At 44.3% G+C, this 4,784-nt stretch overlaps 1 pseudogene across 1 annotated transcript; it reads left to right on the top strand.

Annotated features, from left to right (window-relative positions):
* Positions 1-1,928: 1,928 nt before the first annotated feature.
* Positions 1,929-2,749, top strand: LOC147880050 (abscisic stress-ripening protein 1-like; annotated as a pseudogene). Its single transcript, XR_015540695.1, has 2 exons — positions 1,929-2,360; positions 2,452-2,749. The product of XR_015540695.1 is annotated as an abscisic stress-ripening protein 1-like (transcript).
* Positions 2,750-4,784: the final 2,035 nt, after the last annotated feature.

The raw sequence follows: 4,784 nt of genomic DNA, 5'->3' as shown, positions 1-4,784 counted from the left end.
TGACCTTCCACTAGGAAAGAAGGCCATTGTAAACAAATGGGTTTACAAAGTAAAACACAATCCATATGGAAGCATTGAAAGATACAAAGCCAGACTAATTGGAAAAGGTTTTGTATAGCAATATGGTCGAGACTTAACCAAGGGAGATTGTTTTAGGCCATGGTTTCAATTTTCTCAATGAGGCTATGGATTTATTTATGAGAAACATGTAAAAAATGTAGAATTTCAAGCATATATATTATCCTCACACAAAATGCAAAACTTCAAGCATATATTATCCTCACACAAAATGCAAAACTTCAAGCATATAATATCCTCCTGCAAATGGACTTGAGTTAAAAGAACTAATGGACTTTTGTGTAAGTGTATTAGAATGGCATTTACAAGTCACCACAACCATTGGGACAAATTATATGCTTGGATTAAAAAGGGATGGGAATGAAATTTTAAAGAAGGAGATCCAGTCTTATTCTTTGATGGTCGTCTTGAGCACCAAGCAGGTAGGTAAGGAATTCTCCCACATGGAGAGCATGGACATTGAGTAGGCATTATAAGATCATAAGAGAATGAAGAAGTGGATCTATTAAGCCTTCAAGAGATTCAAGATCCACATGGAAAGAAGGTCTTAATAACACTCAAGCCCTTGCACATATATTAGTAACCTAGATATAGGATTGCCACTTGTAAAAAAGACCATTGTAATTGTAATTTCAATGTATGTAATATGAAATGGCATGTATTATTATAGAATAGGAGGGCTATAGGCTCATCATTGAGGTGGAAAACTTACTTGTGTGCCAACCTCTCCTCGTCGATGGCTCACATGTGTTCATTGAATAGGGCGGTTGCGTATAGTCCATGCATATCATATATTATAAGGGGAAAGTAAGATGATGTGGCAAGCATCTTTGAGTCAAAGCTCCACTTGTCCTCATATATGCTTGTGTTCATATTAAGATAGCAGAATGGTCCAAGGAGGTGAGTCATCAAGTCTTCTTGACTTGGTGATGTAAGAAATGAGGCTACGCATTGTCATACCCCATTGAGAGGTATTGGTCTCAAAAGGTGCTCACACCTCATCCATCTTGTGCATATGGGATGCCAAATAATGAGGGAAATTTTGGCTATTATCTGCGTCTATCTAGCTGGGGGCATAGTCACCTGAAAAAGACTCTGATTCACAGCCTTCGGCCTCATCTCTCACCAAACCACCGGACTTGCACGATGACACTCCATTTGGTTTTTATCAGCTTCGCTGAAAGGCTGAGAAAGATATTGAATTGAATGCGGCTTTCGCTCGACCATCCAGATAAAGATTTAACCTTTTTTTCAACCTCAAGAGCTACTGATACAGGGGTAATCTACATGGCCATTACATGTCGATGATATCTAGGGAAATTCGGCGGTGGGGCGGCGAGGTTATCATGATGTCACAAAGGATGTTAGTAGTGATCCTATATATATATATATGAACACCCTCGTAGCTCACATCGTGCTTCTTCCTCACGGCTCATCTCCCTCCTCTTGTCGCCTCATCTCCCTCCTCTCCCCTACCCCCTAATCTCTCTCTCCCTCCCTGCTTCTTCTTTCCTCCCTCCCCCAAGCGGCTCACGTCCTTGTTCCTTTCTTTCCTCCCTGCTCTTTGCACCTCTCCTTCCTTCCTCCACAACCAACAGAGATCATCATGGGTGGTGAGGATGGAGTTGGTGGCAACGGGGCCACGGGAGTAAGGCGATGCAAGAATGTCGAGAAGGGACGTGGAAAATTATCCTTCCCCGCATGTATCAATCCCCTCCCCGCCTTCCCCATTTATATATCAATCTCTTATAGGGACCCTATGACATACTAGAGTGTGTGTATGTTCGGATTTGTTGTATAGCTGTTGGGCGATCATTACACTTGCCATTGATTCAAGGTTGCTACTCAGACAGGGCACAACTTGAGCTCTATTCTGATGCCGCGTGCCTTGACACCTGCCATCATATCCGCCCTCTCGTTCACTCTTATAAACAGACTGCTCCACATCAATCTATCTCTCCACTCTTTGCTGCATCACATTTCGATCACTCGTCTGTTTGTTCCATCTCCTTCCTATATTAGTTGCTTGCTTCCCTTAGTTTGATCACCCGTAATCTTCTTTTTCCCTCGTCGACATGGCTCATCAACATCACCACCTCTTCCACCACAACCAGGACCAGGACCAGCAGCAGCCTCCCGCCGCCTACGTTGATACTACAGATACGTACGGCCAGGGCGTCGTGAATAATCGTGGCTTTGACGGCAGGAGTGAGATCAAGCATGATAAGCATAAGGAACACATGAATGAGCTCGGTGCTGCAGCGGCAGGTGCTTGGGACCTGGTAAAGCCGTTTTCCTGCCGATGGCATACGTGCAATGTGTGAATTTGCAAGTTTTCAAAGCTGTTATTTCAAATCTGGACGTTTTTGACAGCATGAAAAGCACGAGGGCAAGAAGGACCCGGAGCACGCCCGTCGGCACAAGTTAGAGGAAGAACTTGGAGCAGCTGGAGCAGTGGGAGAACGGCATTGCGTTTCATGAACATCACAACAAGAAAGATGCCAAAAAACAGGAGGAGGAAGCTGAAGGGAAACATTATCATCATATCTTCTAAGATAAGCCAGATAGATCTGCGATTACGATGTCGATACAATTGAGGCACGAATTTACGAATTCGATGCGAAAAATCCCACGGATATCTGATGCGAGAAGGAGTTTCTCAATTTAGTATGCGAATAATCTGGTTTATCGACAGTCCTTATATGGATCGACGGAAATAAAGACATTGTGTTTGCTTTCTGGATGAAATATACATTTGTAACCGCATCTGGCGTTTAGATGTGCCGTGTTTATTCTTGCGGATTCGGCTAAATAGGACCCCCACCGTGAAAAATCAATTAATTAGTTACGGGTGTGTGTTGGGGAGGAGGCATAAGGAATAATTAAACTTAAGGGGGGAGTATTAATTAAGGTGAAGGGGGGCATTAAAGAGGGCCATTGCCTTCCTCTCCATCTAGACAGGCATAAGGAATAATTAAACTTAAGGGGGGAGTATTAATTAAGGTGAAGGGGGGCATTAAAGAGGGTCACTCCCTTCCTCTCCATCTAGACAATGGTCTAGGCAATTGGATTTGTAGCTCCAATTATGCTTCGACATACAATAAGACAAAGCACCTACAAACGCGCACACAGACACGTTTACTCAACTTTAAAAAAAACTTATGAGTGTCTATTTGCACGTATATTAGCGCATTTACAGATCTGCATCTAAAGGCGCGTCTGCATAGTAGACAGACATGCATATAGATGCGTAAATAGATGCTCTGCTAGAAATTTTAAAAAACAAACAGACGCATCCATAAACACGTTTACATATGCATTTATAGACACGTCTATAGACGCACAAATAGACGCCCCTCGAACAGACAGACGTGTATATAGACGCATTTATAGACGCCCTGATAGAAGCGCTACATAATATTTTTTAAATTTTGTGTGCTTGAACAGAATGCTGTGTATGTTGTGTATGCTATGTAGTTACAAGAATCCCATTTCCACATTGTGTAATTCAATTCTTACAGCCAACCGCATTTTAATCAACACTCTTGCAAGCATGTCTATAGCCGACAATTACAATTCCAAATAAAACATTACAACTCCAAAACATTTAGTTCACAAGGCATTAATTGATGGAATGTTGCACAAGAAAATTGAAAGCCAAAAAAATAAAAGGAGTGTATATTAATTCATAGCTCAAAAAGTGCTTGTATGTACATACATATAGCACGAAGCTAAGCCAGGTCCCATGGCTTCAAGTACCCTGGCCACTCGTAGCTGGAGAAGCGACTCTCGACTGCACGGGACTACATGGACTACTCGTAGCTAGAGAACTGCCTCGATTGCATGGGAGTACGCCGATGGCTCTGTGAGGCAGAAGGGCCTCCTGAGGCCATGGGGGAAGGGGCTCTTCATGGCATGGGGGAAGGGGCTCCGCCAGCTGGGCTGCGTTGACTCTGCTGGGATAATCTCAGCTGGTGTGGGGTTGGGTGGTTTGGAGTCTGTAGTGCCGACTCTTGGGGGCTATTTAGAGTACCCGTTTGTAAGAAAACAATACAATGTTTGTGCTCAACAGATAACAAGATCTCGTATGCAAGAGAGAAAAGCAGATAGTATGGAGAATCAAAAATTGGATTATTGTAGAACTGATATAATAGATGGCGTTGCCTCCCAACCGTGTGCTCCTATGTGAGAAGCTTCGATGGCGTGCTGGAAACAGTAGAGGACAGAGGCTGGATGCTAAGGAATCAGGGTTGCTATAGCCAGTGATGAAATGGGCTTCACAGGCTTGCTCTTATATAGCTACTAGTCGTAGTCAGTTAGACCCAATTGGGTGACCGACCCAGTCCGCCCAAAATAGTCGACTGGAGGTCAGGCCACCGACCACACGATAGAACCATGGCGTAAAATAGAGCAACTAACCTACGGTTGCCGATTGGGCCAGAGCCATCCGGGATCATTTGGGGCTCCAAACGGGCCCCGCAACCTGAGAGTGGGCTGCCTCGGGAAATGCTCCGTCCACCCTCAGTGCGGTCAATCATGGGATGTCTTCCCGCACTTGCATGTAGCCTAGTTGGCAGTGTGCCAACTCCGTCCAGCCATCAGGCCACACATGGCCCCCATTTGGTGTCCAAACCAAGACCTACCAGATAACCGACTACTCAAATGCCTTCTCCTCATATGGGGGGCTTATAAGTAGAGTTAGCTGG

The sequence above is a fragment of the Dipteris shenzhenensis genome, chromosome 33 (genome assembly GCF_047967505.1).
Source record: "Dipteris shenzhenensis isolate YYH24624 ecotype China chromosome 33, Dip_SZ_1.0, whole genome shotgun sequence".
NCBI classification, from domain to species: Eukaryota; Viridiplantae; Streptophyta; class Polypodiopsida; order Gleicheniales; family Dipteridaceae; genus Dipteris; species Dipteris shenzhenensis.
Note: the sequence above shows the minus strand (reverse complement) of the source record. Positions and strands in the feature narration are given on the sequence as shown.